Below are 24,432 nucleotides of genomic sequence, written 5' to 3' on the forward strand. Positions count from 1 at the left end.
AAAATATAAAAGCGCAAAAGCTTGCTCTCTACATTAGAAGAACTACTCACCAGAACCCAATAACATTGGGTATTTCTTTCTATCCTTCATGTTTCTACTGGACCACCAAGGTGGACACAGAATGCCACCAAAATGATTGCTAATCCCCTTAAGTAAAATTTAGAAACAGTCCTCAGAACTCTTCTGAGCCCTCATAATTGGATGTAAGTGATGAGGATATTTCTAAGGTAACATTTTTCTCTAATTCCAGAACCATTTTATATAACTGATTATAAAGCTTTTCTTTCTCTACAAAGACTATGGTTCATGTAAATAAGTGTATTTATACCTTAATTTGCTCCTTAAAGTACATTCTTTCAACTTGTATCCCCAGGGTCTAGCACTGCGCACACATATGAGGTACTAAATAAACGTTTGTTGTGGACACCATTTGTATGTTTGTGAAGTCTGCTATTTATTTTGCAAAGATATAAAAAATAGATTTACAGACAACTGCAGTACAACTGTCACTGTAAGTAGTACATTTAGCCCAAGTACTAAAATGTAGTGCTTTGCATAGAGTTAGGTAGGCAATAATTGTTTGTTCAGAAAGTAAAGTGCCTACAGTATATTTTTTCCTCACTGTTCCATTCTTTTTTCACTATAATGATGATTGGTTCAATGAACTAAAAAGTGAAATTAGCTGAATGATTAATGACTAAATTCCCTAAGTATTCTTAATGGGTTTTATTTAAGCTGCATTAAAGAAATAGAAATTCAGGTCACAAGTTTTGAAATTAATGAATGACTCCTTTGTGAATTTATTTTTAAAGAGAGAAAAACAAATCATTCATTCTCACTCAAAACTGATCAGAGTCTTGAATAATTAGAGAGATGTAAGTTAAAACAATTTTGAGGCACCACTTACCAAATTTTAAAAGATAACCTCATGATTTTAAGATGGAATTTTGGCAAATTAGGCTTAGAACAACATCATTCACTATATTCCATGATAAATTCAAAATGGACGCAGAACCTTAAAAATAAAATTCATAGCATAAAGACATAATAGAAAATCAAAACATTTACCTTTCACTTCTGTAGGTAAGAGAGGTATTCTTAAGCAAATAAGGGATAGAGATAACTACAAAAATAAAATAGATAATTTTGATTATATGAAAATCTTTTTCATTAACAAAATTAAGACATTTAGATTAAGAAAGGGAGGTGGTTAGAGAGGGGCAAAAAATCTTCACATCAAATCTTTCAGAAAGAGTTCGCCATCCAAAATACATTGCGAAGTAACAGATATACATATAAATATACATACATATAAGAGTATATCTATCTGTATATTCATATGGACACATGTTTATATGGATAACCATATATACATCCATATCTATATTTTTATATATCTAAAATTTATTTACCAATGGCTAAGTGGCCAAAGGATATAACCGGTTCTCAAAAGAATTGTAAACTATTAAGTATCACCTGAAAGAATTCTCCAGATCACTAATAATCAGATAAACACAAATCAAGAGAAGCCTAATATATGACCTGAAATCTATCATAATGGCAAAGATGAAAATATAGAAATGGTCAATATCAGAGGAATTATGGAAAGATAGACACACTAGGGCTTTGGGTGGAGCTGTGAATAGGAAAGACCATTCTGGAAAGAAATTTGGAATTATGCAGTCAAGGTGACTAAAATATCCTTATCCTTTGACCCAGAGATTCCACTAATAGATTTATATCCTAAAGAAGTTAATGATAAGAAAATCTCCATAGATACTAAAACATGTATAGCAGTGTTTTTTGGGCATACCAAATAACCTCTCAAGTGGTATAACCAACTATATTTAACTGAACCATTACTTGTTTTTCATTCATATCCAACTCATGACCTCATTCGGGGCTTTCTTGGCAAAGATACTGGAGTGGTTTGCCATTTCCTTCTCCAGCTAATTTTATGGATGTTGAACTGAGGCAAATAGGGTTAAGTGATTTGCCCAAGGTCACACAGCTAATAAGTGTCTGAGGCCAGATTTGAACTCAGGAAGATGAATCTTCCTGACTTCAGGTCCGGCACTCTCCATTGAACCACCTAGATGCCCTGAGCCATGCCTGAACCATGAATAAGCAGATTTCAGTGATGAAATGAGGCTGGTGAGGAAAGAACAAGTGATGCTTCCCTCAGAGGTGGGGACCTCAGACAAGCTTACTCCTTTCTATTAAACTTCCCTATCTAATTCAAAACTCCATCTCATTGAGCAAGAGAGAAGTACAAGTGTTGATGAAGGGAAAGTCACACTTTCAGACTTGCTGAAAGGAGGCATTGGGAAACACTAGCTCCACCCTCCTGAAAATGAGGGCCATCCAAGGGAGAGCAGCTGTTTTTTTGCCAACTTAAAAAATATCCAACCCCATGCCTGGATACACAAGAAATTAGGCAAAGCCATACAAAGTTGAAACCAAGTAAAGAATGGGACAGGTGAGGGAGAGAGGAGAGATAAGTAAGCATACAGCTATATAAATGAAAGAGTGAATTAAAGAATGAATAAATAAATGTGTGTATGTATGTGTGTATGTACACACACATGAGTATAGCTAAGGCAAAAGAATAGTTTTACATAGGATTTTATTCCTCATCTTATTTCTACTTATTGGGTTTATTTATATTTTTAAAGTTGCTCCTTTAACTGTAAAATGTGTGTAGTAAATATGAAAGTATCTCCGTTCAGATTAGATTTTTATTAATTAATTTAGTTTTAGTTTTCAACATTCACATCCGCAAGATTTTGAGTTCCAAATTTCCTCCTCATCTCTCCTAAGATTCTATAATCTGAGATTTTTTTCTCTGTTTGCTCATTTTCTCAGCCAGTTACTTGACTTTTTAACTCTTTGTTAAGGTAGGATTCTGCTTCCAGTGTGGAGGATGTGCTGTCCCAAGCTTCAGATGTTTTGTGTAGTTGTTACCAAAGATACTTGTAGGGACCTGTCAATTTTCAGTTCTTCCATGGTGGTATGATCAAAGAAGAGAAGTTTACTGCTCTCCTGGCCTTGTATGTGAATGACCACAAGCATTCTTGTGGCCTTGGAACTGTGAGAGGAGGATTCCCTCTCCACTGCTGCCACAAGCTCCACCAGGTCAGTGCTCCTCCTCACCCCAGCACCGCCACCCAGGCCTGCAACACAGATCCAAGCAGGACAAAGCAAGAGATTCCTGTCTTAGTGCCAGTGAAGAGAGATCCCTGCAATGCCTCTCTGATCATCCACTTGATCCTCCCTACCATCTGTGGGCCAGCGCTCCAGAAACAGCTCTCATCACTGCTGCTGCCACCCTGGGGCTGGGGCTCAGCTCTTTTTCTCACCCAGCTCTGACAGACCTTTCCTATTGACCTTCTAAACTGTCTTTGGCATTTGTGTGCTGAGAAGTCCAGAAACCACCTGAGCTGCCAGTGATTCGGTCCCCTGAGGCCTGCTCCAGGTTTGCTGGCGCTGTTTTGCTCTAAACTTCACTCCTCTCCCAGGGCAGTGCAAGACACCTCTCATATTGACCTTCCAGGTTGTCTTGGGCTGGAAATTTGTTTCACTCTGCCATTTTGTGGGTTCCCCTGCTCTAGAATTTGTTTAGAGTCATTTTTTACAGGTATTTGGATGGGTTTGGAGGGATCTCAAGCAAGTCCCGCTACCATCTTGACTCCATCCCTACAGTTAGTTTTTAATTGACTTTACTACTGTGCTTCCTTCTTCCAGATTACTTTCCAAACTCTTTATCCTTTCCCAGTGATCCTGGGTTTAGAGGACACAAATGTTTTGAGATTAGCCTTAGTTTGGTTAATTTTCCTGATTGGTTAATAAGGAATTAGGAAGGCAAATTTTCTGAAAAGAATAGCAATACATTACAAAGACAATGATATATAAATTTCTCTTGATTTTCCATTGCTTCCTCTCCCTTAGTATGGATACTTGAGAGTTATGTACACACACACACACACACACACACACACACACACACATTCACACATATAAGTGTTGAGTATCTATACTATATCCACAAAATCATTTCTTATATCTATCTAGTTCTTATATATTCCTCATACATACATAAACATATGAGCACGTCAGACTCAAGTATTGATATCTTTTTAATTGAGTTATGTAAGATTTTACCTGGTGTCAGTGAATAAATTCAATTCCAACCTGGGTTTTCTTATCTAGTGATTCTTGTTTTTGAGCCAAGAACCCATTTTGAGCTGAGGACAATGGGGTAATATTGTCCTTGGGAGAAAGATAATGAATTATAATGGCAATCAGAACAGAACCACACCTAGTAATAAGTAGTAGTAGTAAGAGGTATGATATTTACCCAATCAGTGAAATTAATATAGTGTGGTTTACAAAAAGTATTAGTCACTTCCCCATACCTTTGTGAGTGGGGTATATAACTCATGGGTAAACTAAAGCTCAGAGGAGCTTGGTGAATTCATTGCCTAAAGGCAAGAAGTAAACTTCCCAAGGAAATAGAGAGTGATAAAGTAACTGAAAGAAAACCTCAGCTGTCTAAGCTTTTAAAATTTCTGAATATTTTTGAATAAGAGGAAGTATGGTATAGTAGATAGACAACCCTATCAAAGAGATTAGACTTTTTTTTTTTTTATTCTGGTGCAGAACTAAGAGGAATGGGTACAAATTACAGAGAGGTAGATAGAAGTTCAATGTAAAGAAATACTTCCTATCATTTACAGCTACCCAAAAGTGGAATGATCTAACTAATGAGTGGGTAAAGGAGAATTCTTCTATAATTAAAGGTTGAATAATTACTTCTTAGTGATATTAGAAAAGGATTTCCTATTTGGATACAGGTTGGACTAAACGGTCTTTTCTAAATGACATTTTTTGATCCTTTGCTATGGATACCAATCTGTTGGATATTTATTTTGGGGTCCATATTGTGAAATGTGTAATTATAAGTGAGACTATGTTAACCTTGTCCTATCCACTGGTCTCTTACTTGGATTTTCTTCTCTTATCTTTCTGCTTTATCTATTATGACATTTTTTTTCCTATTCTGACTAGGGTTGCAATGACTATTAGGCAAGGGAGGAGAACACCTTTGTATCTTACTGACTTGATGCGATCAGTCTCTACACCTTACAGTGCCATTCCCACACTTTTTTTCCTCCTTTATCCTTTATCCCTGCTCCCCCTCAACTCCATTCAACTTAAAGTAGAGCAAATATATGGTGAATTTCAATGGCTGAGAGATAAATAGAGCAAAAATAATGATGTTCTCATCTCCATTCAGATAACAAAGATGGGCTACTTCAGTTCTATTACCTAGAATTTTTTTTGAGTGGGAAAAGGTGAACAGAAAATATAAAGAAAATATTGCTTATTAATAAATTGATTTCATTTGGGACCTCATTTGTAAACTTCTGGAGCCCTAATTAAGATTCCCAAATTCTCAACAACAAAAAAAGTTAGTTCCACAAGATATATATAGTTTACCATTGATGCTAATCTTTGGGTTTCCTTTTAACCCAACGATAATGATGATGATTTTGCCTACCTTGTGCTGTGTTGTTAACTACAGTAATAGGAATGATAGGTCTTAGATATATATGGTGCCATTAATCGGACAGGAAAGCAGTGATTTCAACTGAAAGGAATCAAAGGAAAACATCTGAGGTAGAAAATATTAAAGATATAACTTAGAGTCAGTGTTTATCTATAGTGGAATAGAAAACAAAGGGGCCATTTGGATGATTCCACCTATGTAGACAACTAATCTGGATAGTTTAAGCTTCTCAAACCACTTTTCCATCCAAATACTATCTTAAAATTTCTAGATAACTCTCCTAATAGTCCTATGTTTGATATGATAATGACAATTCTTTGCTCATGTCCATTCCTTGAGAAACCACAAGTAGAGTATAAGACTTGGGATCAGAAAAACCCATTTAAATCCTAACTCTGCTACTCATTTTCTGAACTTCTATAAGTCTCTCTCCTTCTCTTGTCCTTAATTTTCTTATTTGGAAAATGAATGTGTTGAATTAAATAAGTTATGAAGTCTCTGAAATCCTCTAAATCCTTACTAGCCGTGTAACCCTGGATAAGGGGTAGTTAGGTGACACAGTGGATAGAGTGCTGGGTCAGTAGTCAGTTTTTCTGTAGTTCAAATCTGGCCTCAGATACTTAGTAACTATGGGATGTTATGCAAGTCATGCAACCATGTTTGCCTCAGCTCCTCATATGTAAAATGCAGGCAAACCACTCCAGTATCTTTGCCAAGAAAACCCCATATGGGGTCACAAAGAGTCAGACACAACTGAATGATAACAAAAATCCCTGGATAAATCATTTAGAATTTTGGAGAATTAAGATTCTTAAATTCTCAAAAATGTCTTTTTTTAATTCCACATATGTATATAGTTTACCAATGATGCTAATCTTTGAGTTTAATGATGATGATTTTGCCTACCTTATGCTGTGTTGTTTGGGCAGCTCCCTACTATTTATTTACTAAGTTGCAGTTGGGTAGTGAGAGATAGTGGTAGTATTCCACACTGAAAAAAAATGATGTATCCTTCCCATATTTGCTTATCAATCCCTAGAAGGCTAGGACCTTCTACGTGATAGTGTCACAATCCTTCAAGCAATGAACAAGCATTTATGTGTAAGGTGCTGTATTAGGCCCTGGGGGATACAAATACAAATATAATCCTTACCCTCAAAGAGCTTGTGTTTGAATTGAACTTTAATAAATGCTAAATCTATTGTGTTTTTGAATATCTTTGTAAATAACCTTTGATACATAGACATATATCTTATTATTTTTTTAGTATTCATTTCTTTTTACTCCATCTTTCAACACTTTGACATTTGAAATAAATAGGTTATGGACAAAGGCATGGTGAGGCAAGCAGTAAGAGAAGCTTTGTGGATCCAGGCATAGAAAGGAATCTACATTATTTACTGCTCTTTGGAGTCTGTTCCCATGAGTTTACTGTGTATTTCTCCAACATCTATGGAATGGCCAAAAATCACTACAGGCATAGTCAGAATATAATCTGTGGTTGACCTTTTATGAAGATAATGATAGATAGATAGTTGCGGTCTTGATATTTTTGCTAGGCAAAGCTAGTCATAATTTGTAAACATATACTAACTAAACATGATATTATTGTTTTAGGTAAAAATATTTTGAAATGCTCTTTTTCACTGCAATTTACTCTTGGCTCTTTTCCATCCATGAGTGTGGAAGTGGACCCTTCCACTGGCATGATCAGATGTCAACTTGGAATATGGTTGCAAGGGTCAGGTGGACAGTTCTTAACTGAGGCTGAGGAGAAAACTCAGGATGGTGAGAAAAGCTCTTATCTGCTCTCTGTCTAGGGAACACTTGTTGCTCAATGGGTAAAATATATTGAACTTCTTTTTCTATACCATCTAATTGCTTAATTCATTTAATAAATATTCATCTAATACCCCAAAACTTGGGTAGCTTTTTTCTCTTATCTGTTAAATGTAGATTATAAAGTTGAAGAAAATAGGAGATATATAAGTATATATATACAGGTATGTATGTATATTATATATACATGCATATTTAAATCTATAGAGAGGCATTATGTGAGAAGTAGTAGTAGAAAGAACATTGGCTTTAAAGTTAGTGTCTTAGGAGCCTTGAAAACTCAGATTCAGGATTTGGCTCTGCTGATTAATGGGGAATTAAATAATTTACTCTCAAAGGGCTTACTTCCTAATAGAATTTTAATAAACATTTCCACTATTTTATGTATCTTTCAATTGATGTTGTAAAGAGTTTGTGATATACATATGGCTTGTAATGATGTAATGATAGTAACGCTAACTAACATTTATATAGTGTTTACAATGTGCCAAGCACTTTACAAATATTATGTCATTTCATCTTTCCAAGAACCCTGAGAAGTAGGTGGTATTATTTTCCCCATTTTACAGATGAGGAAATTGAGGCAAACAGATTAAGTAACTTGCCCAATGTAATACTGACTGAGACTGGATTTGAACTCAGATCTTTCTGAATCCAGGTCCAGTGCTCTATCTTCTATGCTACATGTACCTTATTGTGTTTACTTTCAGCACCTTGGAAAATCACCTGACCTTTCTGAATCTCAGTTTTATTTATATGAAAGATTAAGATAATAGCACTCGCATTACCTACTTCAGAGAGTTGATGAGAACATCCACTGAGATAATAAATGCAACACATGTTAGAACCATATAACACTATATAAGTGACATATCAAATAAGTATTATTTGAAAGAAACTCTTATTTTTCCCATTATTTGAATATTTCCCTCTTGAAAATAATAAGATAAAAAGTACATATTCTTGTATTTTAATTTTTTCAAGACTGGCTGAGTTGAGAATTTGGTTTATCCAGTTTAAGGAAGTCCTACATTGGGTTCAACTGGATATATGTGAAAAATTCAAATATATGAAATATATTTGTATATATAGTACTCTCTCTGTCTCTGTCTCTGTCTCTCTCTCTCTGTCTCTCTCTCTCCATATATACAAATATATATACAAATTCTCTCTCTCTCTCTAACAAATATACTCTCCTCATCTATATCTATATATAGATATAGATGAGAGAGAGAGAGAGAGAGAGAGAGAGAGAGAGAGAGAGAGAGAGTATTTGTATATATAGTACTCTATATTGACAAATGTTATGATACTTGAATCCCAGAAATCAAGAACTCCATACAATGGGGCCCATATATGATTTCCCCCCTGTAATTATACATAATCTGAGATTCCTAGAAACTGGAGAGAATAACTATTAAAGCATCTTGTTCCTTGCCTACAGTAATCCTTTCAGTGTTTTGTCTAGGTAATTTTTAGATGTTTTAAGTATTGGGACTGTACTACTTCCCTTGGGAAAACATTCTGTAACATGAAACCTTACAACATTAGGGAATTTCATCTCCCAGGGAGTCCCAAATAAAAGCTCCTGTTGTACTTTTGTTTATTACATTTTTTTGTTGTTATAGACCCTTTTGTAGTTTGGTTAGGACCATATTAATGTCAACTTCAACCGTGATGTGAGTAAATGCTACTCAGAGTGTGAACTGCAGCTTCTTCTTTGAACAGTGACTGCAGTCTCCAGATGTTAGTTTATATGGAGAACAGACTTTGATATTGAGTCCCAGAGTTTAGATTGACATCATTTACAGCCACTGACAGCTTTTTGGGGTATCATCCATGACTGTACTTCTATGATTAGTTTCTGAAAATGATTTTCACAGCTTAAGATTAGTGGCAAATCTCTAATAGGTGCAGTCAAAAAAGGGAAACTAATTTTCCACTTGAATTCCCAAATTCCTAGAGGAATGATGTACATTTAGGCAGCTTATGAGAAGAATTGAGTGTTTTGCTATAATAGTGGTTTCTATCATGGCGTTCCTTTAAAAATAAGTTTATTGATGCTTTCTACTTTTGTCTCTTAGGTGCTGTTTCTCAACATCCCTTCCTACTGGTAACAAAGAAAAAGGAGCTGAACAGAAAACCAAACCAAACCAAACAACAACAAAAAGTCCCATCACAGTGCTTTCTTCTAATACCTTGCGCAACTTGTCATACCTGGAGCATACTACCTCCTTACCAACAGGATGAAAGCATTTTTTGTCATTGATCCTCAGGAACCAAAACAACTCATTGTATTTAATTAAAGTTTGGATGTCTTCAAGTGCTGTTTTTATTTGCTTAAATGAAGCGATTGTATATGTTCTTGGTTCTGCTTTCTACCTTTGTACATACCAAAATATTTAGAACAGCACTTTTTATATTAGCCAAAAAACAAAACAAAACAAAATGAACAAATAGAAATAAAGTGGGCTTCCATTAATTGTAGAATGACTCTCTACATTATGGTATGAAAATAAATGTAATATTCCTTATATTGCTAATTTCACATTGACGGTAACATCCCATCACATTCACATAGCACAATTTATTCAGACATTCAATAATCACTAGGCACCCACTTGGTAGTTTTTTGCTACCACAAACACACCAAAGCATTATTTTTTAATATTTTGGTATGTAGGTGACTATATCCATTTCACCTTTCACTTCCAGAGTTAGTGAGATTGCTGGGTCATCGTACTATTCTTCTTAAAGTTATTGGAAGAAACTACAAATTCATGATGCCAAATTATTCCTACTTCTCTAATTCACAAGAAGAAGGAATGGTAAATGAGGCCTCTCTGAAACTTCTCTTCCCTTCATAACTTTCTCTCACATCTATGAATGCAGTTGATTGTTAGGATTTAAAAAGGTTTTTGACCTAGTATGAACTCAGCTCTGAATTAGTGAAGAATTTGCAGCCATGAGGTATGGTAATCCTACTACTTCTTTAACTACAGTGTGGCTTGTTCACTTCCAATATTAAAGGCCCAGATAGTTTTCTTTAATTCAGGTACAGTTCTCATTACAAAGGAAAACCTGAGGAACTACGAAACTTCTCTTTCTTTTTCTTCTGGTAGTGTATTGAACATAACTAGTTTTTCATAGCTTGACAGAGAGAGAGCCAGTTGCTATGTAAGACAGTTTCACAGTACTTGGTAGGAAGTGAAATGAATGACTTAAGGTTTTAATTTCCCAAATTCAATAATTCTATTTTTATTGAGTATTCTTATATTTTAAAGTTTACTGATGATGAAATTAAATCTCTAATACACAGATGTATCTAAGCTAAAATGGTTCATATATCATAAATATGCTTGTCATGGATCTAAATATAAGTCTAAAAGTTAGTTATATTATTTTAAAAGAAAGCATATCCAGGTTCTTCCATTTCTGCAGTCCTTTGACATCTAAAAGGATCCTTCTCATTGTCTTTTCCTGTTGTCTGGTTTTATTTAGTTACCCCGTCAAAAGCAAAAAGTAGTCACTTAGAAACAAAACTTCCCTTAGAAGTTTATAGAGATGTGCCAGAATGATGTGCTGGTCTCTGTTTCCTACTTTGTTCTGAGACAAGCTTGACAACTTTTTTGTTAAATAAAAAAGAATTTAGTCAGTATTTAGTTTTCAAGCTGTAACAAGTCTCAGACACAATGTCAATTTGAAAAAAAACTGTTTGGCAGGGCTTGACTCTAAGAAAATAAAAGGAAAAAAATACACTGGCAGACGGGAAGTGATAGACCACAATAAAAACTTTCTGTGTGTAATGACACTACAGACAATTTAGGGTGTGCATTTCCCAGAGAAAACAAGAACTAACACTGTAGTCACATTGAGTAACCCTTGGGAAAACATGAGATACTCCCAGAAAAGGTGGAGACAACCGAGCCACTTGATTTTATGGCTTCTAAGGAAATAAAAGCAATCTCTGTGGGCCATCTCATTTCTCTTCATAGTAAGTTAGTGAGGTAGTAAGTGGATAAACAAAGTTCTCTTCATATTATCAGTATGAAAAATTGAAGAAAAAAACTCTAAAATTAATAATAATTAAGGCATCTAGGACAAGAAGAAAATTGACTTAATCAGAAAAATTTATAAAATTTCTCATATAAGAATTTTGTATCCTATATATGCATATATGTATGTATATGTATGTATATTTCATGTATATATACATATATAAGGATATCTATCCACACATATGCATACACACATATTCAAAAGCAATTCCCCAACAGATTATTGGTCAAAGGATATGAATCTCAAAAGAATAATTATAAACTATTACTAACCATAAGAAAAAACACACCTAATTACTAATAAGAAGAGAAATGAAAACCAAAATAATTCTGAGTTGTCACCATATACCCAGAAAATTGTCAAAGGGGGGAAAATGGAAATGGTTAAGATTTAAGTGGTCATGAGAAGATTGGCACCCTAGTGTTGGCAGAACTGTGAATTAGTACAATTATTTTGCAAAGTAATTTGGAATTATGCAAATAAAATTATTAAAATATCTATACCTTTTGATCCATATGTTCCACTACTAGGCATGTGCCCCAAGGAAGTCACTAACTGAAAGAAAACTTCCATATACACCAAAATCTTTATGACAGAACTTTCTGTGGGACCACGGAACTAGAAAAGAAGTAGTTGATTATCAGTTGGGGGAATGGCTAAACAAATTATGGTACAAGAACACAATGGAATATTATTACACTATATGAAATGACACATATGATGACTACATAGAGAGACTTACATGAATGGATGCAAGGTGAAGTAAGCAAAGAAAACAGTCTACATACACAATGACTCCAACAATGTGATCAGAAGGAATCACCACAAAATAGTTGAAAGTGAATGTTTCAAAATGCAAAGAACAAGCATGTCCCCCAAAAAAGAAATGAGAAGATATCTTTATCCTCCTCTGTTGCAGAGATGGGTAGTCCACTGATATAGAACAATGCAGGTATTTTTATACTTTTTGATTTATTAATTGATTTGGTTGATAGTTTTTTTTCTATTTTTCCTCTTAAAATAGTCTTTAGTTACATGAGAAAAATGTCTGGGGTAGGAAGAGGAATAAAATGGGAAATTTGGGTGATTTTAAAACAAAAAAAATTAATAAATTATTTTAAATTAATAGTAGTGATAAATCCCATTTATTTAGCATTTTAAAACTGACAACATTCTTTTTTATAGGAAAAAATATTATTATTCCCTTTTTAATGGCAAGGAAACTGAGGGATAGAGAATTATCAGATTTTGAAATGTGGATCATAAAGTCATGGAATTTTTCTTTGAAATTTTTCTTTGAAAATACCTAATTCATTGTCTTTGTTATAAAGATATGGAAACACAGCTACAGAGGCATGAAATGATTTGGCCAAGCTCATTCAGGCAATAACCAGTAACGCAAGATACAAGCCAATATCTTTTGATTTTGGAAGCATGAGTCTTTATCTCAGATTTTCTCACTCCAAGTGGAGAAGGAGGGAAGTGAAGAGGAAGAGGAGAATGAGAATAAGAAGGAGGAAGAGGAAAAGGAGGAGAAAGAGGAAGAAGAAAAGGAGGAGGAAGAAGAAAACTGAAGCCATTTTGTACAACTCATTATTGACATTAAAAAATAGAGCTGAAAGGAACTTAGAAATTACCTAGCCCATGGGTGGAGAAACCTGTGACCTCTAGGACCCCAGATGCGGCCCTTTGACTGAGTCCAAGTTTTACAGAACTATTCCTTTTATTAAGGGGATTTGTTCTGTGAAGTTTGGATTCAGTCAAAGGGTGGCACTTCAGGATCTAGAGGATCACATGTGGTCTTGAGGCCACAGGTTCCCCACCCCTGACCTAGTCCAATCCTGTCATTTTTCAGATGAAAATCAGACATACAGAGAAGTGAGGTGACTTCATCAATGTCACATGAGGAGTCAGTGGGAGAACTAATACTAGAACCTGGGCTTCTTGATTCCCTATCCATGTGGAATCCTTAAAGAAAAGTGAGTTTGTATGCTCAAATATTATTGACTTGTAATTTATTTTAAATTGCATTATCAAGCTCATTACCGCCTCCTCACCATGGTTGGGAAATATATCATTTCTATGTCTTGATTCATTGTTATTAAAAAGATATTGTTAAAATTCTCAGGTTCACAATTTGACTAAGTATTCCTTTTAAAAAGTGATCATCTGAGTGAGCCTAAGAGTCTTTCATTCACACCCCTTTCTATTAAGCATACTAATTTCTGTAAAACATGAAAACATTCTATAATAACTATTAATTTTGCAGTTCAAAAGCACATTCTTTAGCTTCCCTTAGCTGACTAGGCCAGTCATTCCAGTTGGTTATAATATGGTGTTAATGAGGTCAAGGTCATGGGTTCAGTCACTGTAAAGTCATTTATCACAAAATAAAAACTTTCTTCTATTGTCCCAAGCTGCCCTTTCAACCCTGGACTTTTGTGTTGGGAATGTGTATTATTGGTTGCAATAGGGATTGGATTAGATCTTAGGGCAAAAATTTTTGTGCTGCTGGTGACACATGTCCTGTTGACCATGTTTTTGTGGTGTCACTTTCATGCATCAGATAACACATTCATTCATACCAGTGACTAAATGGCCAGTAAATCAGGTTCTTCAAATGGTGTTTCTATGATCAATGATGCCAGAAGAATCAGAAAACAGAAAATCTGGGTGCCATAATGGATAGATTGGGCCTCAAAATTAGGACTGAAGTTCAAAACCTATTTCTTACACAAACTAGCTATGAGACTCTGGCTAAGGAAGCCAATTTCAAGGCAATATACTGAGACTTCAAGTTGCAAAATCCTTTCAGATTTATATTGATAAAACAAAGTTCTTCATCAGAGATTTCCCTAGACTGGTGAAATCACACGTCTGTACCTAAAGAAACCAAAGGCAGAAAACAATGCATCCTTTCTTTGGGTATGGTAAATCATAAAAGATTATAGACTGTCAAATCTGAACTAGGATTTAGAGATCAGCAAGTCCAATTTCTGCATCTTATTGGTTGTTGTAGAATGTTTTATCACTATGCTTAAATTTAAAAAAAAAATACCATCACTTCCCACTGATTTGCTTCCTGACAGTTGAACCCTTACTTGCAACAAGCAGAGTTCAGCAAAATATTAGCCACATCTAACAACATATAGGTGTTTTACACATCACAATTCCTGAGGTCAAAGCAACCTCTTATTTTGCAGATTAGGGAAATAAGTGTCTGAAAGTTGAAGTGACTTACCTAGTAAGTTAGTGAGAGACTCAGGAATACAAACTAATTTTTCTTATTTACTGAATACAATCTTCACATTTTTATCCTTCACTAGAGCTGCCCCATTCTCTATTTTAAACAGTTTAACTGAGCATACAAAGTAGTCTGTTCTATGCTGGCTAGATGGAAACTTATTTAATTGAGAGGAACATATGTTTTACTTACTATAAACCATCTAAAGTTGCATAAAATTAATCATAATTTTGGTACATTTATTGTGAAAAATGACACTGTCCCTGTTTCTTATACTTTAGTAATCACCTCTCAGATCTACAGGATAAAAATATACTCTTTTCCTCTTAAATTCTCTAAGACTCCTCAACTTTTCTTCAGTGAACCCTGGAGAAACACTTAGTAGAGTGTTCCAGTAAGGGTCTTCAAGGCCCTTCATGATCTGGCTCCAACTTACCTTTCCAGCTTTATTTCATACTACTTCCCTTCACTCTATGCCCCAGCCAAACTGGACTACTAACTATTCCTTGAGCTCAGCATTTCATTTCCTGCTTCCATACATTCGCACAAGCTGCTCTCCAAACCTGGAACACACTTCTACATCTTTGCTTTCCAGAGTATTTCTCTTCATTTGAGTCTCCAGTGTTTTTTCTCTGAAGCCATTCTGAATCCTTCCAATGGTGAGTACATTGTTCTCAAATTACCTTTGATTTACTAGTCTGTACACATGTTGCATCCCCTGGGGAAAATATAAGATCCTTGAGGGCAAGGGCTATCTTACTTTTGACCTTGTGTCTCTAGCACAATGCCTAGCATAATGTTTGTTAAAATGAGAAATAGAAGTCTACAGATACTATAGCTATGTAGTAATGGATCAAAGATTTTTTCTATATAAGCAAAATTAGTATGACTCAAAGTTGACTTCATATATTACTGGCCACTTTATTGGCAGAAGGGAACTCTCAAACCCTCTCCCCAGATTAATATCTGGCTTAGCTTTTCTAATGGTACAGATAATTGGGATCATTTTAGTAATTAAGTGAAATATATAGATAAAAAGAGAGAAAACAACTTGAAGTTCAAATCTCATTAGGCTTTCCAGCCAAACATGGTGAAGTTCCTTACTCGGCAATGTCTACCTTTCCAGGCAAGCCTGTGAATTTGATCACCATGACCACACTTTTAAGGCAATTACAATTTTAAGGCATTTGGTTACATAAACTCTGCCAGCTCAAGCAAGATGACTTTGCTCAACCCTTACCCGACCTGCATTACAAGGTTCAAAGTAGCTGTATATGGAAAGGATTTCAGTAATACTGGACCACAATTCCTGCCCCCATGTTCTTTGGGCTACCCTGGGAAATGAACCCTCCATGTTTGGCTCTTTGATCTCCTGTCTCCAATTCATTACACCCCCAGCCCTGGGCAGTCACCCCTAAAATTAAGCCACTGGGTTTGGCTGTCCTGAATGACCACAAGGAATGTTTACATAGTTGGCTTATCCCTGGACATTTTCCCACTAAGTCCTGTAGAATACAAGTCTGTTTTCCTAATACTTAGCGGCTCAGTTGTGTGTCTTGCAGCTTTACTCATTATCCAGAAAGGAGTGAATGATTCTCTCATTGCACATCACCTGGCAATATGTCAAATTAGTATGGTTTCACTTCAGGAAACGCAGCGGAGGAAGGGTGCTGCTGGCTAGGTCTCCTGGCAGTGATGCCCAACATTTATCTGGCATTAGCTTTGCCAGTAGGAAGCAAATGACATTCATGAGGCAAGATCATATAAACCATGGATCCTAAACCTATACAACAAACCATATGGGTAAAAAAAGAAGGATTCTATGAGCTTCCCTGGCTTACTCTTAAACTCTATTCTGGCTTTGTTCTTAAATGCACACATCACTGCCTGGATATGGGAAATTTGTTTTCCTTTCCCTTTTAGATGGCAATGCATGGAGTGCCTTTCTGTAAACATGGCCACGGCATGAACACGGTTCTACTTCATTTCCTCAGTTCTTTGTTTTCTTTGTCTTTCATCTTTAAAGGTAATAAATCTAGATTACTCAAGTAGGTGATCTGAGAGACACAGGCCAATGTGTTCCCCAAGAAAAAGTAGATCAGGTGTGAAAGGAATAGGGACAAAGAAATAACATTAAAGGAGGAGACATAGGCATTTCACGATATTTCCAGGTCAGCCTAAAATGATCCTAAAGGGTTTCAAATGGTATCAACCATAAACAACTCAGAAAGTGTTGTTATAATGGGGTCAAAAACTGGTTTTAATTCAAGCTATATGCATTGTATTTATGCCTTAATTTTAATGAAGTCTCTCAGCTGTGGCTTTGAGGCCACTCATGAGAATTTTTTCCCCCATAATTTTCCTACTGAATTTTATAGTTGAAATTCTTAGTTTTAATTCATACCTGGAATTTTATGAGCCCAATGAAAGATGCATCATGATAAAAACACAGCTTTTATTTCAAGTATTCATCACTTTCTAAAGCAATATATTGTATTAGGATAAGACATTTTTCATTATAACTTACATAAAATACAGGTTTAATTCAAGTGTTTCCCATACTACTCAAACATATCACATCAATAATAATAGCACTTTTAGACTACATGCATAATATGAATCTATTATTATTTTAAACCTGTAACAGAAAACAATGAAACATTTCAGGAGTTCAGAAGTGACTGATGAATCTTAATGTTAAGTCCAAGTAATGCTTGAGAAATCTGCAATGTAATTTTGATCTTCTAATTTTAAATTTTCTCTAAACACAACTTTTTTATTTTTAAAGTCTTATGAACTGACATAATAATTGGTGGAAATAATTAGGAGATAACTCTGTATTCTTAAAAGTTTACCCATAGTTGCCTGGTTCATGGGCATTATTAGATTAAGTTCTTCCTTGCTCTTTTGGTAATTCAGTTCTCTAATTTTAAGTAAAATCAAAATAGTTGAAAACAACCTATCAATGGAACATATAGAACACATCTGGACAAACTATTAAAATTGTTATCAACTGGGAAAGATACTGGAAAATGTTATTCAATCTTCCATACATAATATTTTTTACATTGCTAATAACAACTGCTAAATGAATCGGAAGTAACACTTCATCTTTAATGTACTTCACAAATAGAAAATAATTGATCATCATGATGTTTGAGTGAGGTAAGCGGACATTACAATTTTCATCTTGCTGAAAAGGAAACTGACTAGTAAAGTGTTTTGCCCAAGGCTGCAGTGGGAAACTGCGGGAGAAACGGGATCAATAATGTTATTCCTGTTCTTTGGTCAGAATATTTTACTTTTACTTTACTTTTTCTTTCTTTCATATGAGATGAATCATTTTTTCTTATGATATTACTATTGTTTCTGAATATCTTTTTCCCCTGCTCCTATCCAATGAACCATTACTTGCAAGAATGAATAAAGATCAAAGGGGGTGGGTAGGTTTAAAGTGGTTTAGCAAAGCCAAGCAATACATCCAACTTGTAGGGGATGGTATTCAATGGAATCATCAGTTCTTGATTAGGAAACCAGTTCATCCAGCTGCTAGCTGAATGGATATCAGGGAGTTGTACTATCTGTTAATCTTAGCATAGCAGTTTCAGTTTTTGTGAAGTTTCGAAGTTAACAGCCTACTTTCAGGTCAACTCAAAAGAAAATTAATAAAATCCTGATTGGAGGACAGAGATGTTTAAAAAAAATTGCAGCATTGTGCCACCCCAGAAAAATTCAAAACAAGGTCATAAAAAGAAAGCTGATCTGTTTGGAACAGTCCTCAGGAATTACGGGCTTTATGTGCTAGAAATAAGCTTCCTTGAGAAATGCCGTCGCTGCTGGAAAATATGCACACTGATTTGGGAAGACAACACACAGATGCACTTTCCTAACTTGGTCTTTTTGTGCATTGGTTTCTCCTTTAGCTATTTTCCTTCAGAGAGGCTATATGAAAATTACAGGGCCACAGGAAATCCATGCAATTTTTGGATTTTTGTTTTCTGCGTTGTCATTTTTAGTCAATGTTCTTATTCCTTAAGCAGACAAGAGGATTCTGAGCTGAAACAAAAGTCAATTTGGTAACAAAAATAGTTTTGTGGCCATGAAGCTTTTTGAGATTTTTGAGATATGTAAATATGGCACTTTAATCCACAACCAAACTGGGCCTCTCTTTTTGCTTCCTGAAGTCCCCAAATCATGAATGACTATGAAGTCAATGCTCAAGAACAATGTGGAGACTGTCCCCAGAATCAGCCAACGTTGAACATTTTGCTCTGCTCCCTCCTGGATGAGGTATTTCCAAGTGGATGTAGAACAGATCTCACATAAATGTCATCTAATGTGACTGTAGTGAGTAAAAAGTATCCATTAAATAAATCTTAGATGCTGTTAACATTTCCCTTTTTACAATATCCAATAAATGATTTTAAAAAATTTGTCTCTGGAAGAAAGATGGCTAAGGATAGCGTGGCAGACAAGAAGTATGTTCCCTTGTGAGCTGCAATATTTTCCTAGATTAATATTCAACTGGATGTTAGAAACAGGCAGTCCCCTAACAGCTGGCATTGTTACAGTCCAGTCATGAAATATATTACATCATGGCTTTCCCCATCAAGTGTGGCAAAAATTTGCCACTCATACTTACACGTACATAGTGTCACACTACTATGACATCTCTGAACTAATCGAACCATATCCTCCCACCTGCCTCCCCATCCTGGCATATTCTTCTAGCATACCATTAAAAAGAAAATGTTCAGAAAAAATGTTCAGTTTAATTAAATAGCACAAAATAAATACGATAAATAATCTCTCATCACTGCTCTTCTACATTGGTATGCCTGCTTTGGCGGGATGAGGGGGTCCAGGGGGGAGAAGACAACAGAATGCAGGTTCCCTCCCATAGTTCTTGGATCAGGGCTTAATGCACTGCCTGTGTTAGCCAATTCCATATTTTCCTTAGCATTAACCATCTCAACTCACTCTTTCCCTTTTTTGTCTCACTGGTTTGATCTTCTCAAGCTGAACTGACTCATTCTCAAGCTACTCTTCTCTGGCTTCTTTATACTCCTTGCAAACCTCACTGACTCATGAGTTCCCAAGACCTCAGTATTCTTTAAGCCACTCAAACTGCTCCAGCTCACTTTGCCATAGCCATTACTTTCTATTCACACCCTTTCCCTCACCACACCCAAGTCAGTTTGGAAAATGAAGAAAAAGAGGGTGAGTGAGAGGGGAATAGAACTAGTATGGTGGAAAGAGAACTAGTTTTGAAGTCAGAAGTTCAAAGTTCAAATCTTACCTCAGACACTAGTCATATCACCTTGTCTTGTCACTGCATTTTTTAAGGGAAAAAAAGGAAAAACTCAATAGAAAGCTTTTGTCAAAATGCAACTCGTTCTTATTGTTGCTGTTAGTGATGCTTTGACCAGGATGTCTTGACTTGCAAGTGAATTGGTTTGAGGTGAGGCAGGGCTATGCAGAGCTATCAGCCTCACTCTTTCCTCCGGAGTCATCAGAGTCCAGTAGCAAGACATACATGAGGATGATTGGCAATAGCCCCAAATGCAGGGGAAGACCTTGGCCTTTTTAAGCTAAGGTCTTTTCCAGATTTCAATTTGTCTGAAGTAACACCTATTGAGTGATTCAAAACTGAGTCAAACTTGTAAGTATATGAGCCATTGACCAATTGGTAAATGTTCAAAGGATATAAACAAGTACTCTTTTTGAAGAAGAAATCAAAGCCATATGTAGCCATATGAAAAAAATGTTCTAAATCATTATTGACAAGAAAAATGAAAATTCAAACAACTCTGAGACACTATCTCACACGTGTCAGGTTGGCTAAACTGATAGAAGGGGGGAAATAACAAATATTGAAGGAGATGTGGAAAAATTAAGACACTAATACCCTGTTGGAAGAGTTTTGAATGAATCCAATCATTTTGGATAGCAATTTGGAATTATGCCCAAAGAGTTATAAAACTGTGTATACTTTTTGAATCAGCAATACCATCAGTAGATCTGTTTTCCAAGGTGATCAGGGAAAAAGGAAAAGAGTCTATATACTCAAAGTATTTATAGCAGTACTCTTTGTGGTGGCAAAGAATTGGAAATTGAGAGAATGTCTAACAACTGGGAATGGATGAATAAGTTGTGGTGTATGATTGTGATAGAATACTACTATGCTGTATGAAATGATGATCAAGTAGGTTTTAGAAAAACATGGAAAACTTGCATAAAATAATGCAGAGTGAAATAAGCAGAACTAAGGGAACTTTGTACACAGTAAAAGCAATATTGTTTGAACAGTAATTATGAATGACTATGCTATTCCAAGTAAAGTGATCATTCATATCGACTATGAAGGACTTATAAAGGAAAATGCTATCCACCTCTGATGGGTTGCTTAAGTGCATGTACTTGGGCCCCCATTCTAAAATCACGTTTCTCTTTAAAAATCACATTTCTCCCTAGCCTCAAAGCACTGTCCCAGGCAGTTTCTCCCCAGCCCAAGAACAGCCTGCACCAGCAACAACTGTTATCTCCCTTCCTGATACAGTAGCCAGTCACACCTATAGAACTTATTAGTCTGAACTGTCTATGTTCTGGGTCATAATGACATTTACTACTCACTGACCTAGACTTAGATATACATATACTCCCTTACATTTATCTTGTCTATCAAGACATTGACAAGAGCAGCCTGGTATTCCTTAGTCAGCCCGGACCACTGGTTGACTTAGTGATGTTTCAGGCCTAAAATCACACTTCCAGGTAGCCCTCCCTCCCCTCTTGGGCTATTTCCCAGTGAACTCTGGGTAAAATACCTGTGTAGTAGATACTAATAGAGCATGTTCCTTTAAGAACTAACCACACTTAACTACTCCTTAAACCCACCCTGAATCACCTAATCAGCATATTTGGCATGTTTACCATAGAAAATCCTATATAAACTTTACCTGTACCCCTCTAAGGTTGCAGGTTCTCTAAGAACTCTTGCCTGATGAAAAGCATAATTAATCTTTACCACCTTGACCTCAACAATGCTTGAGTCCTTGAATTCTTCTCCAGAGAGCCCATGCAGGGAATTCCAGCCTTGAAGTTCCTGTACCCCTATCTTTGCAGCCCCATCACCTCCAGAGAAATAAGTGATATATGGAATTATGTATAGTGTAGTTCCACATATTTTTCAAATGCTGGCCTTCTCTAATGTTGGAATGGAAGGAGATAACTTGGAATTCAAAGCATAACAACAAAAAATTAATTAAAAAAGGAAAATGAATCCCCTCAATGACCAGTTCCAGTTCTGAGGGTATTTCTTGATCCATTTATTGGGCTTGGAGAATAAGGGTTTTCTTCATGTGCTTGCAGTCTCTGGTGCACAGCTGATTAGCCTGCGCTTCTGACAATAGTACATGCTTGCATTTGAACTTTTTCAAGCTTCTCTAGAAAATTTATTTGTGTTGTTACTTAGAAACTGACAGAGGTAGGCAGATAGGTAGATAGGTAGACAGATAGGTAAATAGGTAGATGATAGATAGGTAGATAGATGTAGACATAAATCTCTACATAAATCTCTGTTTCTGTCTACACATGCACACACACACACATACACACATGCTAGTACAAAATAATTTGTCCATTTCTTTGAAAATAATTTTGCTTTTAGTTTTATTTCTTTTTTCAAACTTAAAGACATTTCATTTCAAGCCCTGTTCAGTCCATCTGTTTACTTATATCTCACTGACAGAATGAGCTAGAATATTTCATTTAAGTTCAAAAAGACTTACTGAGCTCTTGGGGGTGGGAAGGAGAAGTTAAAACTTCCCTTAGCACATGGATGTCCTTCCATGTCAGCTTTGAGTGGAGGAGATTTGTGCTAATGACTTCTTTCTAAAGAATATTTCATCTTCCTCACTGTGGTTATGTCTCAGGAAGGAAAATTTTTCAGAGTTCCTGCAGCTGTGTACTTGGTGAGAAGGATAAGATTGAGGCTGCCTCCTAATTCCCTCTGACCTTGATTGAATGTCTTTTCTGTTAGTGTCTGACTGACTTTGCTAGGGTTAGCCCAAGTTTCACAAAGTTCATAGCAGTCAACTACAGGGTCGTGTCATAAATGAGAATAATTCCATGTGTAATATGATGATTCACATTCAAGGCCTGTGATGAGTAGATGAGCAACGACACACAAGTGCTGTTTACATTACCATCTAGTGCAGCTACTGGACAAACAATATTTGATGGCTAATGATTGCAGAATGTACTTTTTAGTGAATTTGGATCAAACTCAATGAGTAGAAAAAATGTCAAGGAATAACTCATTTTACATATCCTACTTTACTTTCTAGGAAATTTTTTTTTTTGTTATGGTGTGCTCAATAACCCTAAATTCTGAGAGACAGAAATAGAAGGATCATATAGCTGTTTTTGTTCTAATCATAAATGAATGAATGAAAAAAATCATATATTAACCATTAGGATGTTCAAATCACTCTGGTCAGCACTGACAGTATGAATAGAAAAGTAAGACCTCCTTGTCTTCAAGGAGCTGACATTCTAATTGGGGAAGATATAGCAGCAAGCACCATGGAATACACAGAGGGGCCTGCTGCTTTTCTAAAAGGAAAGCAACTTTTGAGGAGTCAACAATCTTCTTTAATCACATATACCAACAGAGAAAATACAAGCAGAGGAAATAAAGACCAACAGACAGGACTTCTGTCTGACCAAAAGCAACACAAATATCACAGATCAACAGACAGATCCAACTGTCTGACCATTACGTAGATACATAGTTACCAAAGAGAGAAACACTAACCTCTAGGTTTTCAAGGGGATTGGGGGGTGTTGTTATCCAGAGTTTCATCTGGAACATGAGTCTTCTTCTAAGCCCCCAAAGCAAAATCTCACCTCAGACTATATATACACTTTTCAGAGTCAGAGGGCACAACCCTCTTGACCTAGTGCCTCTTAGCAATTAACAAAAGGTGTGGGCCTTCCTGAAAAACAAGCCTCCTCTAATCTGAGGTCCATTAATGGTCAGGGAAGATCTTTCATTAAAATAAATGTCATTAACATTACAGAAGACAGCACATAGAGGAGATTTCTGCTTCAAGGCAGATGGGAAGATCTTTCCACATAGGTTCAAAGCAGATGGTAATATATCTTTTAAAATATTATTTCCACTGTTAAAACTAGATTCATTTCTGATGCTGAATCATTTGGCAGTGCCCAAGATACTGGATTAGTGAACTTTCCTTTCTGGGTCATCAGCAACTGTGAGTAAAACACCTGCAGAATCAGGTGCCAGCTCACATCTCCACAGTGAAATGAATACTAGCCATGCATTTAATTGAATTATTCTACTGATTAAGTATGAATGTTAATCATACTTTTGACATTGTTCAACCAATGAAAGTCAGTATGAGTCTCTACAATACTGGACTGGGAACCAAGAAGTTTAGTTCCCTATTAGATTCTGCCTTTGATTTCTTCCTTTGTAGCAATTAGCAAGTCAATATTGTTGCAGCAGAAAAAAATCCCACCAGACCGGGCTCAGATGACCTGGGTTATAATTTCCAACATACAAATAACTAGATATATGACCTCTCTAAGCCATTGTTTCCTCATGTGTAAAATGAGCGGATTAGATCTGGGGGTGAAGTGGATAGTGTTGGGCCTGAAAGTTATGAATACACAAGTTCAAATCTGATCTCAGGGA

At 35.9% G+C, this 24,432-nt stretch overlaps 2 long non-coding RNA genes across 6 annotated transcripts in view; one reads left to right on the forward strand and one right to left on the reverse strand.

Annotated features, from left to right (window-relative positions):
• LOC140526726 (uncharacterized) overlaps nucleotides 1-24,432 on the reverse strand; it is a 190,473-nt gene that overhangs the window by 104,271 nt on the left and 61,770 nt on the right. The window lies entirely within an intron of this gene.
• LOC140526728 (uncharacterized) lies at nucleotides 7,205-9,895 on the forward strand. The gene is made up of 2 exons (XR_011974501.1): nucleotides 7,205-7,357; nucleotides 9,493-9,895. It is a non-coding gene; the product is annotated as an uncharacterized lncRNA (long non-coding RNA).

Source organism: Notamacropus eugenii, chromosome 2 (assembly GCF_028372415.1).
Source record: "Notamacropus eugenii isolate mMacEug1 chromosome 2, mMacEug1.pri_v2, whole genome shotgun sequence".
NCBI classification, from domain to species: domain Eukaryota; kingdom Metazoa; phylum Chordata; class Mammalia; order Diprotodontia; family Macropodidae; genus Notamacropus; species Notamacropus eugenii.